Raw genomic sequence first — 13,156 nt, 5'->3', positions numbered from 1 at the left:
TCAGTATAAAAACGGAAGCGTGAAGAATGGAAAAGTGAACGCTCATGTCAGCAAGAGAAGCAATCCTTGAGTAGGTAGTAGTGCAGTTTACGGTACCCACCCTAAAGTTGGGCCAAGATTTTCGAGTTAGGTATCGAAAGACGCATATTAATCTCGATAACAATAATCCGAAGGCGGAAAAGAAAAATTTTATCTCTGTCCGGAGATATTTGGGTAGTAGTGCAGTTTACGGTACCCACCCTAAAGTTGGGCCAAGATTTTCGAGTTAGGTATCGAAAGACGCATATTAATCTCGATAACAATAATCCGAAGGCGGAAAAGAAAAATTTTATCTCTGTCCGGAGATATTTGGGTAGTAGTGCAGTTTACGGTACCCACCCTAAAGTTGGGCCAAGATTTTCGAGTGAGGTATCACAAGACGCGTATTAATCTCGAGAACAATAATCCGAAGTCGGAAAAGAAAAATTTTATCTCTGTCCGGAGATATTTGGGTAGCAGTGCAGTTTACGGTATCCACCCTAAAGTAGGGCCAAGATTTTCGAGTGAGGTATCAAAAGACGCGTATTAATCTCGAGAACAATAATCCGCGGAAAAGAAAAATGTTATCTCTGTCCGGAGATATTTGCAGTTGAATTTGGCGATTTTAATGTGGTTGTTGTTGTGTTTGTACCCACAAAAAAAATTGTGCATCACCGTGGCGGTAGCCACGGTTATATCACACACCCGGACTTGGCATGGCGTAGCCCAGGGTTATTGTTTATAAGCGCGGCCAAAGGCCGCCAACGCAGAAAGGTGTTCTGCGCAAAAATACTATGGATCCCACCCCCGGTTTCGGAGGGACCCGCGGGTCTTTTTTCGGTTTTTCGTTAATATCTTTTGAACGGGTGAAAAAAGTTAACTTCCGCTTTCGGATTCTTGATCTAGACGCGAATACGCGTCTCTTGATACCTCACTCGAAAATTTTGGCCCAAATTTCGGTGGGTACCGTAAACTGCACTATTACCCATGAGTAAATGGCTGGGTAAGAAGAAACCTGAAGAATTAGTTAAATCGTCGAAAAATGCATCTAAAACTAGTAAATATTCGCAGGCGAAAGAAACTAAAGCAGCAGAGGCGTCGTAGACGTATTGTTTATTCAACACCCGAAGAAATTGCAGATAATGAACGCAGCGGAAAGACAAAATTGAGATTTAATGAAAATATGGAGAATATATTCAAAGATTTAATAGAAGTGATAAAAAAGGTTGAAATCATTTTGAAATATTGTGAGTAGTACATATATTTGATTATTTATCATATTATGCCAATGAATATTAAATTTAGAATTTCGCTTTATAACAGATCACTGTATGATATGTCCGCTGATGAAATTTTAAATACCCTTCTTAATATAAGCATAAGCTGGATGAAGTTTTCTATAAGTTGCGCTCAAAGCCAAAAGTTACCGGTTATAATGGCATTAGTCATTATTTTGTTATTGAACTTATATACTATATAAAGCAATGTAAAATGATGCACAAACTTGGTGAAGTGTACGTAAAAACACAAAAGGCACTTTATTGGTATGTAAAATATTTCTATGTATATTTCATTATACGAAAAACTAACCTTTTTCTGGGCAATGGATTTTTTGAAGTTCGAACCCTTGGCTCTTCCAAATATGTATATCCTGTTTAATGTTTTTTAAAAAATTATCTGTTCTTTGATCCCTTATAAAACCAATCATATTAAAATAAGAAAGGCAGACCCCACCCAGATTTCACTTTTTTAATATTTTAGGGCTTTTGTCGGATATGACTTCGGTTCAACGAATTTCATGCGAACGTTCTGAGTTGCCATGATCGAACCTTCCGGTCACCACCGGGCTAAGGGCCTCACTACATTCCCATGGTAGAACATTCCAGTCGTAAAAGGCAAATAAACACACAAGCTCTAAGATTCGAGGGATGCAAAATGGGTTCTCTCGGCAGTCGGCCTCGTACCTGAGCTTAGCGAATTCATATCCGAAAAGGACTCCCGTATCCATAACACCACTAACTTTTATTGTGGTTGTAGCAGTGCTTCGCCCAATCCAAAAGTTGCGATCACTCACACATCAATATCCTTTTACGGGAAACTTGGAGTTCGAGGAAATTTTCTAAGAGATAAGGGTGTAAGAGGCGTTGGTTCCACATTGTAATTGAAAAGATGGTTGGTGATTTTAGTTGTTGTAGCGATAAACACTTGCTGCCGGCAAGGTACTTGAGAATTTGTTAAGGTTTTAGGTCCTGATCGAACGTCACACCCAGTATTATTGTTTGTATGTCAGTTGGTAACGTAATGCGATCGACATGGGTGTCCAATATTGCCGAAATTTGCCGCATACACGTTGTAAACAAGACCGCCGAGGATTTGGTTTAATTCTTCCAGGTTTTGATGTTACGTTCCTGAACTGCACCGATGCCCGCCGACCACACATATAATTTGCAGTCCACCTTTTAGATTGAGTAGACACTTCAAAGTCTAGAGCCAACGTTCTGTGATTGACGTGTCAAAGGTCTTGATAAGTCTAGCGCTACGAGTACTGTTTTATAACCCTAGAATATCGTACTTATTTTTAATACGTAAACATCATACTTCGTCGAAGCGACTACGGTAATATTTAAAAGGGTACAAAGGATGTCTCCTGTTTAAAAAAATGTTTAAATTTGTATTAATAACAGTTTAGCTTTTTAATATTATCTATACAAAAAATCAGAAAAAAAAAAAACATATAATTTAAGGAGAAAAACTAAAAACAAAAACATGCGTCGTCGTTTCGACGAAGTATGATATTCTAGGGATAATGGGGTCTTGGTTTATTTCGCAATTTATTTGTGTGTTGATGTCATTCAGAGCAATGGTGGTAAGCAATTTTCGAAAGCCTTGCGGATGATTGGCAAGTCGCAGGCTTATGGTGAAATTACTACTGGCGATAGAAGAGAGTTCGGACGATATGAAACTCCTATGTTAGCTGGTTTTCCAAGCTTTAGTAGCGGTACCACCCTCGCCAGTTTCAATTTGTGAGGCATTCAGGGACGGGCCTACTGCTTTAGATGATTTAGAATATTCGATGGCTTGTTGTTGTTGTTATAGCAGTGCTTCGCCCCATTCAATAGGAGCGACCGATCACATATTTTCATCAATATCCTCTAACGGGAGTCCAAGGAAAGTTGCTTTTTCAACAGGGGTGGACCATAGTGAGAGGGGTGTTAGAGGGGTTGGTTCTATATTACAATTGAGGAGATTGTTGGTGTCATGTGGGGACACATTGCAAGCAGGGTATACATTTTGTATGACGGGGTTGATTCTGGATAGGTAGGAGTTTAGCCTGTTACAGTATCCAGAACGAAGTTGAGCTAGAGTGAATCGCGTTTCCGTGGGGAGTGTACGAACCTCTTCCGCAAGTTTTGGGTACTGTTCTTTGAGTAATGGATTCACCTGGCAATTCCTGGCATAAAGGTTCGACGCCTGTTTTTGGAGTTCACTGAGGACCTGCTTGTGTTTTTTTGCTTCATACGGCTGAGTTCTCAGGTGCCGTATTACCTCATAATGTTTACGGAGATAACTCCTTAAGCTCGTAGGCGGTGTTGGCTTGAGCCATCTTTACTTCGTACATAAAACGTTTAACCTTTTTTTTATATTTACAGTACTCTACGCTATTTGCCAATCCCTTAATGCCTGAGTGGCTGGTTCACATATTCAAGGATAAGTACAATTTTTCGTATAACGAAGCTATTACGCGTTTAGAAGAACAAATACAATGGATGCAGATATGGGTGTAGAAGATCAGCAATGAGCCGCCTTATTGTATTATATGAATCCTTTTTATTGTTAATACCCACATAATATATGTCTATGCAAAATAAGTAGAAAAAAGTTTAAAATTTTAAGGCGCACATCTTATTTATTTAATTTTATTTATCAGTCTACAAATTAAACAATTATACAGACAATTTAAAGATATAATGGACGATATAAATAACATATGCAGTCATCAATTTTAAAATAATATTAAACATTATTTAATTGAACGCTTGATAATTTGAATTCAAAACTTAGAAGTAAGCAGAAGTTTAAAATGTTGTAAACGAATTCTTGTAAGTATCTCCAAACGACCTCGCTCAAAGTACTCATGAGGAAGCTGTTTGCCCAGTAGGGGGCACACGAGAATTTATGAACATGACAACAATAGAGGAAATTAATAGTAGACAAAATTTATACAGAATAAATTTGAGTACATATGTACATATAAAGACAATGATCAAATCACAATTTTGCAAACAAGTTTCCAATAACTAGTACTTTCATATTTAAAATAGAGGGTTGAGCAGTATTACCACGGTTATCGTTCTTGCTTCTTTTCAAATTACAAATTTAATGTAGTTAAATGACATTTTTTAATACTGAGAAACGAGTCACAGGCTTCAAAATTATTGCAGTGTTTGTTAAAATCATGACATAAACAGCGAAGTGGTTCATGCATTTCATAATTCGATCTGCATGTAGCTAAAAAAATTTAAAGAAAATGTCTAGATGGCCTAGTTGGAACGTTAAACTTTATTTTGCCAAGCAAAAATGGACTATTTATCGACCCACTTATTAGTTGTACAATAAACCAAACCCCATGCATCTCCCTGCGGCTCTTTAACGTGGGCAACTGTAGGTTGACATCATCAGCGTACATCAACGGCTTGCAGCACTTCAAAACACTTGGAAGGTCATTAATGAACAACAGGAACAAAACTGGACCAAAACTGTGGAACACCAGAAGTTACGTTTATGAACCGAGGCCAGCAATTATTAAATATAACTGTTTGTTTTCTTTCCTTCAAATAAGAAGAAACCCAAGAGAAGAACAATGGAGGAAATCCTAACCGATTAAATTTGATTAAAAGTATGGACTGAGAAACTTTATCAAATACGTTACTAAAATCAGTATAAATAATATCAACTCCATAATTAGTCTTAAAACTGTTGGATACAAAGATTGTAAACTCAAGCAAGTTCGACACGGTAGACTTACCCTCGATGTATTTTAATGCAACAAAAATAGTACATACATACATATGTATAATATGCATGTAGTATGAACATTAATGAAAATGCAAGCTTACTATGTAGGAGGGCATGTTTTTCTTTCAATTATTTTTTGTTTGTGTAATCAATTTGGAGCTTCCTCACAAAATGTTTTTCTGAGACTAAAACTCATTTCCGTGTAAACATTAGATTGATATTTATTATTAATATGTTTACATACTTTTTGATTTCACAATAAATTTAAAATATCACAATTTCATTTCAAAGAAAGAATTTTTAATGTATTAATTCGTAAAATGTTTGAAAAAACTGCGAAATATGAAATTTTCACAACAAATTAAATTCCTCTTTGCTCTAACAACCAGGAGGCTTTTGTATCAATTTCGGTTTTAGGCTGGATCTGGTATCGGTACCTGCTATGGCAAAAGTTCGGTTTGGAGTGTTTCCGTATCGGTTATACTCCGGTTTTGTTTTCTTGTCATCCCCTTTTTTCTATGTATTGCCCTGAAAATAACCATAATTTTAAAAATATGGAGGATATAAATAATCCAAAAGTAAATTTATAATATGTAAAACATAATTGTCTAGCAAATTTTGCTCTTGGTGGCCCTTAAAAGGGCCGTTTTGCGTAGGCATAATTGATTAGCAATTTTTTCTCTTTGTTGATTACTGGTAGCCCTAATAAGGGCCGTTTTGCGTAGGTATAATTGATTAGCAATTTTTCTCTTTGGTGATTAGTGGTGGCCCTGAGAAGGGCCGTTTTTCGTATCGTCAGGGTTGTGCTGAAGTAAAGATATCCCTCGAGTCCACAAACCTATTTTTTTCTTTTTATAGAGATATACATACACAAAGTAAAACATGGCTATGTGGGCGAGCTAACAGATTACTGTCTTCGGACTCGTGGAGCTACTACAACTAAATAATTACACTATTCAAGTTAAAGAAGAGGTGTTTGCCGTGAGCGTACGCGCCGAAAACTATATGTTGTTTGGGCATCGGTAACCCACTCAGCATTTAGGTGATTCAATTTTGAATTTCCCTACATATCAATACAATTTGATTACTCTTTCTGACTAAACAATGAGTTATCATACAATTGAACAAAAGAAATAATCAAATATGAATACCTTTGATGATGAAAAACTAAAAAGCATTTTTCGATCAATTTTTGGAATGATTTTTGAAGTCCTCTAATGACTAAATTTTAATATTTCATAAAAACCAACAAAACTTACTTACTTAATTGGCGCTTAACCATCTAAACGGGTATGGCCGTCCAACAAGGCGCCAGTCGCTCCTTCGCTCCGCCAACCGGCGCCAATTGGTCACACCAAGGGAGTTTAAATCGTTTTCCACCTGGTCCTTCCAACGGAGTGGGGCCGCCCTCTACCTCTGCTTCCATAGGCGGGTTCCGATAGAAACACTTTCTTGGCCGGAGCATCATCTTTCATTCGCATAACATAGCCTAGCCAGCGCAGTCGTTTCATTTTAATTCACTGGACTATGTTGATGTCTGCGTATAGCTCGTACAGCTCTTCATTAAATCTTCTTCGGTACTCGCCATCGCCAACGCGTAGAGGTCCATAAATCTTTCGAAGAACTTTTCTCTCGAACACTCCCAAAGCCGATTCATCTGCTATTGTCATGGTCCATACTTCTGCCCCATATAGCAGGACGGGTACGATAAGTGACTTGTAGAGTATGATTTTCGTTCGCCGAGAGAGGACTTTACTTTTCAATTGCCTACCTAGTCCAAAGTAGCATTTATTAGCAAGATTGATTCTTCGCTGGATTTCAGTGCTGATGTTGTTGCTAGTGTTGATGCTGGTTCCCAAATAAACGAAGTCTTTTACTATTTCGAAATTATGGCTGCCAACAGTAGCGTGGTTGCCAAGGCGCGTATGTGCTGACTCTTTGCTGGATGACAGCAGGTACTTCGTTTTGTCCTCATTCACCATCAACCCAACAAAAAGAATAATCAAATATGCTTACCTTTGATGATCAAAAACTGAATATAGTTTTTTCAATCACATTTTGGAATCATATTTGAATCAAATGTGTTAACTTTAGGTGATCAAAAATTTACAATCATTTTTCATTCAGCTTTCTGAATCTTTTATGAATATATTTGTTGGCTGAATAATGAATTTTATACTTATTGAAATTTTACTTTTCATTAAAATCTTATTTTTTTCGCATACACATATTTTTTGATGAAGCTAAGAAAAAATATATAAAAAAAGATATTCTTCAAGACAAAAATAATGTAATGCTGCTCGTGAACGAAGATTTCCCCAACCATTTCTCTTCTTCAGCTTCCCAGAAAATACTTAATGATTGGACAATACATAGGATGTGAGCTATTTGAACCCCAGGTAAATGAAACTATCTTAACATACCTGGATACGGCGTCAACATCCCGTATCGTATCCGTATTTTAAGATGCAGACGATAATGCTGATGTTGGATGTTGTAGTCGAAGGTGTATATCGGTCAAGTTTGTTTGCGAGTTAGCTGTGGTTCGAATAGCTCACTTTTGCATGCTTTCTTCCCTGATGAAATAAGATTATTATGTAGTTGTTTTGAATGAGATATGAAGAATAAATGCATTATAATGGCATTCAAAAATGATTCAAAAATCTCAACCAAAACGATTGAAATATATTCACGAATATGATCAGAAAATGACTGTGAAAAGCAGTCAAATATTACTCTAAAGCTATTAAAGCTCAATTTTACAATGATATCAAATATGAATAAAAAGCGTTTCGAAATAGGAATCATAAATGATTATTCAAGAATAATCACATTTATGGTACATTTTTCTCTCGACGATACGTGAATTTTCGAACAGAAAATGCTTTTAAATTTGAACGTTTTTAATCATCTTGGGGTATGATATTTAAATATTTTTTGATCAAAACTTTCAAAAAATACTGGCTGAGAACTATTTTGTTTTATTTTGTAATGTTGAATACATAAATGGTTTTAAGCCCAATCCCAAGTTCTATGCACAAATAAAAGTTATGGTACTTTACTCCTAAGTTCTACGCATGCGAATTAGTATATATACAATACAAGGTAAGGGAAAACACTTACCACGTAGCAACATCTTCTGCATCTGTCCTTCTGTAAAAACAGACTCCACGGCAGACATTACGATGGCGGTGTTGGCAATTTTTCTTTTCAATTCTTCATTCTCCTCACGTAGCTTAAGATTTTCCACCCTCAAGCGGGTAATTTCTGACTCCATTGCGCACTGGAGTAATATTTCACTAAATAATTTAAATTTAGATGAAGTATTAGAAAGACTAAAATGTAAAGTAAATAAACTACGGGAACTTACTGCGTCTGGGTTTCACGGCTTATTTGTTGAACATTATGTATATCCGCTTGTGTGCTGCAGTTTTTCCGTGCCAAGTATTGGCTTTTCGCTCCAAAGGTGTCACTTAAACAAAAAAAACCAAACATGTAGAAGGGACTTTATCAAATAACTTGCAGATATTAACTTACTTTTATTTCATGTTAGAGATGAAAGGTCCACTTTGTAGCGGCTAAAGTATTGTCCGAAATTTTGGTAGATCTCCAAAGGAATTACGGTTGGCGACGACGAGACAACTTTCGTTTTTAACCAACTCTTGATTAGTACTCATAAGTCATAAATAAAATTATATTTCATTTTATATCTTGCACCAATCGGGAAAGTGAATACTTACATAAAAGCCGGTAAATATAGCGACGGAGTGGAGTTGGGCATCAAATTTACTCTCTTCGCTCCCACAATAAGGTCAGAGGCTTGAAAATGGAGCGAGCAAATGAAGCCATTTTGCGGAAACTTAACGCCACAAGCTTTTTCCTAATTTTTCCTCTTCCTTGGATCTTGCGGGACTGTGAAAAGCTTCACACCCGCTTTCTCCTTTCCAATATTGCACAAACAACACTTTCCCATATTTAATAGCTGAATTCAGTAAGCCGTCTCTAGTCACTATTAGAGACTATTTGGGGTGAAAATCACTTTTGAGACAATTTGCCATTCTGTAAGCTGTCTCGCGTCTCCAGCCTCACAAAAGCAATCACTAATTTGTGAGCTGGGCCGGGGCAGATCACAAACGTGAAAATTTCAGAAAAAGTATGAAAATTATTTGCGAAAAACGCTTTAAATATATTTTTTTTTATTCCTCAAATTAAAATAAGCATAGAAAAAATTAAAAAACAGAAAATACTTAAAAAAACATCGAACTCTATGTGGCGCCGCTGAGATTCGAACATACACACTTTGGGTTTTTCTATAAAATTTGTGAACGGCGTCTTAGCGAGCTCAGCCAAAACACCACTCAAGCTTACGCTGACAAAATGCAATGCTATATTATTTGTTCAATGTATGAGTAAATTGTCATTTTGGTGAATTTCGTTGATATGGTGAATTGTTTTTGTGACTTTCGTTTACTGAATACCGAAATCATCTCAAGTCACAAAAATTGTCTCTAAAGGAAAATCTCAAATTTAGAGACTTGAGATGAGACTGAATGACTGAATTACAGAATTCAGCCGTAAATATACACAAAACACAAGTGTTTTCTTTTCTTACAAAAATTTGCAAAACATTAAAAAACCACTGCGTAGTAAGAAATTTTCACATCAAACGTATATAAACAAAAAATGTAAACATAAACAAATTTTGACATTTTATGACCACCTTCGAATGAAAAAACATGTAAAATGCAACTCTGATGCGTTTACCTGGTAATTGTACCATGGTATTATACTTTCCGCGTGAAAAAAACGTCTATCCTCGCTTAGATAATGCTTAGGAGACCCATCTAGCGGCTGTGGTTAAACAACTAGCTACAGCAACAGAGTGTACCGAAAAGCGGAGACACAACGCTCTGATGGCCATAGGGTATAACATATAGCTGAATCAGTTGCGATGAATTGTGGACACCTATAGAATACATAGAATTAGTGTAGAGGGTGAAACAAAGACACATATTTCAGTTACATCTGAGTATAATGCTTATTGAAATTTAGTACGACAAAATTTATGCGCAGCAATTTCAGAGGTGTATTTAAAGTTCGTCGCTTAGCAGTCCATATGATGAATTTCATATCAAATCCAATATGCGTTGAACCCGACCCCCTCAGAATGTGATGAAATTTTGCATGGAGTTACATCTTACCCCCACAAATACAACCTCATTTTTAGAAATTTCATTTTCGAAAAATTGTGGGCGTGGCAAGGTATCGAAATATCCGAAAATATTAGAAAAATGACGATAATAGGTACTTTTAAAGTGTGATTACTACGGAATGGCTTTACCGATTTCAAAGATCTTCATACCATTAGAAAGGTATTGAAATAAGCTTTCAAAAAATATGAAATTCAGTGTACTAAAAAAAACCAATCAACCAATTTGAAAAATTTTTATACCGTTAGAAAGGTATTAAAATCACCTTTGAAAACATATACTGTAAAAATTCTATATTACACTGAAAGAAAAAAATTTTTTTTAGAAAGGTAGATTTAATATATAACATATCTGAAAACTAGAAGGGTGTTTTTTTTTCTTTTTTTTAAATTTATTTAAGTAAATGCATCTCTTGGTTACTTTCTGATATTTTGATATCACGCGTAAACTAATCAACCCATTTCAAAAATTTTTATACCGTTAGAAAGGTATTAAAATCACCTTTGAAAAAATACACTGTAAAAAATTTTTATTCCAGTGGGGTGCACCCCAGCTAACATCAAAACAACGGCTCGAATACTTCACGTGCAAGGAAAAGGTCGGCGGCTCAATGTACTTGAGAACATGGAGATATACAAGTTAAAACATTTAACGGCAGGATAATAAACGAACAAACCAACACTATCTCTGACGAAATATTTGAACCCTTAAAACTAGTTTACAAAAAAACAGCACAAGCCAGAAGGTACAGCAACAAAACACGTAACAATAAACAAGCAAAACCGAAAAATTTACCAAACGGCAAAGATCACCGATTTCTACCTACCTCAACCTACCGCTTAGCTAACAAGCGGTATGTCTAGATACCTACAAAAACAACCTTTGGAAAAGGTAACAATTCGGACGTATCAATACCGCGAACACACACACGCATATTAACGTTACCTACCACGGACACATATATTGATATTACCTGCCACAGCACCCATGGACTATAAAAAACAACACAACGGATAGACACAGACCAGAACGAAACTAGGCATTGATATGGAATCAACTAATAAATACAGATGTGTGCAGCTATCAAGAAAATGTTCCTCTCAACTTCGAAACATTAGCTCAAACGAAGCAGCGCTGATATCTGAGCATTTTCCAGCAGTCTCCGACATTCATCGTTGCCGTATTTGCGAAAGTTGTCGCTTTAAACTTAAGGATGCTATCAAGATTGCTGATAATCAGCGTTCTACTGAAACGGAAAGTGAAGAGGCACAAGAAATCTTGACTAGCGGTGAATTGTATCAAGAATATAAGGAAGTTCCAACATGCAGCAGCTATACTAAATCACTCGAACGCAACGAACTCGTCGACAATATAAATAAGCATGTTATTCCTCATCTTGGAAGCCATCCATCGCCAATGAAGCGAAAATATTTAGAAAGGGATTCATACTGCAAAAAAAAAAAAACACAGCAAATTGCGCAAAGTATTTCGGATTCACTTGGAGGTGGTTTACTGTCAACTTTATCAGAAGATCAAAGTGATGTATATTGGAACGATTTTCCGTCATCCCTTGTCAAATTTGGTTTTGAGACAACAAGACAGAGAACGAAAATCGACACTGACGATGGCACAACGCCGAAACCGGTTTGTCTCAAAACCAAATTTGACAAGGGATGACGGAAAATCGTTCCAATATACAGCATTTATCCACCCTGTCGGAAAATCAACCAAACAAGATAAGTCAGAAGATCAAAGCTTACTACGAACAAATTTTGGAGAACATGAAATATCAAATCGAAAACTGCTCAAATAATTTGGATAAGCAAAAAATATTATCTCTATTACCAAACACCATGACATCTAAGGAAATTAAAGACATTTTTGGGCACGATTTATCTTACGAATTGATAAAAATTAGCAAAGATATACAAAAAATAAAACAAAGTTTTCGGACGTGAAACGCTCTAGCATGGACAGGCGTAGTTTACCTGAACAAACTAGTAAGTAAGCAAATATTCCGAAAGTCAGCAGTATGAGCTGCGCATAGTTGTATATTAAATCTAAATAAATAAAAATAAAAAATTAACTTTATCAAGTGTATGTCTATTTATTGTGCGTGTTTGAAAAATTTGATAATACGATTCTTGTTCGAATCTATTAGAATACTTAGTCATAGTATCTGTATCTGTATAACTTCCAAAGTATAGCTAGGTACCATTTTTGTGACACAATAATAGCAAAATAAAAAAAAAAAGTTAACAAGAGATGGTTTTACTTATAAATTTTAAAAAGAAAAAAAACACCATTCTAGTTTTTATATTAAATCGACCTTTCTAAAATTTTTTTTTTTAAATCGCTTGGTCTTTGAGGTGTTTTCCCAGTTTGAAAAAAAGGATTTAGAAAAAAATTAAAATTTTTTTTTCTTTCAGTGTAATATAGAATCTTTACAGTATATGTTTTCAAAGGTGATTTTAATACCTTTCTAACGGTATTCAAATTTTTCAAATTGGTTGATTAATTTACGCGTGATATCCAAATATGAGAAAGTAACCAAGAGATGCATTTACTTAAAAAATTAAAAAAAACCCCCATTTTAGTTTTCAGATATGTTATATATATTAAATAGACCCTTCTAAAATAAAATTTTATTTTTCAAAATCGCTAGATCTTTGAAGTGTTATTTCAGTTATAAATTTAATTAAAAAAACTTTTTTTTTCAGTGTACAAAAAATTTTTATAGTGTATTTTTTTGAAAGATTATTTCAATACCTTTCTAATGGTATGAAGATCTTTGAAATCGGTAAAGCTATTCCGTAGTAATCACACTTTAAAGGTACCTATTATCGTCATTTTTCTAATATTTTCGGATATTTCGATACCTTGCCACGCTCACAATTTTTCGAAAATGCAAT

General features: G+C 35.4%; 1 long non-coding RNA gene across 2 annotated transcripts; it reads left to right on the top strand.

Annotated features, from left to right (window-relative positions):
* The first annotated feature begins 882 nt into the window (after positions 1-882).
* On the top strand, positions 883-4,138 carry LOC137242176 (uncharacterized). 2 transcript variants are annotated; one of them, XR_010950112.1, is made up of 4 exons: positions 883-1,021; positions 1,090-1,265; positions 1,324-1,562; positions 3,669-4,138. It is a non-coding gene; the product is annotated as an uncharacterized lncRNA (long non-coding RNA). The 2 variants fall into 2 exon arrangements; XR_010950111.1 differs by having other exon boundaries at positions 1,342-1,562; positions 3,669-4,136.
* Positions 4,139-13,156: the final 9,018 nt, after the last annotated feature.

Source organism: Eurosta solidaginis, chromosome 2 (assembly GCF_040869045.1).
Source record: "Eurosta solidaginis isolate ZX-2024a chromosome 2, ASM4086904v1, whole genome shotgun sequence".
Classification (NCBI taxonomy): domain Eukaryota; kingdom Metazoa; phylum Arthropoda; class Insecta; order Diptera; family Tephritidae; genus Eurosta; species Eurosta solidaginis.
This window is presented reverse-complemented; position numbering and strand designations above follow the sequence as displayed.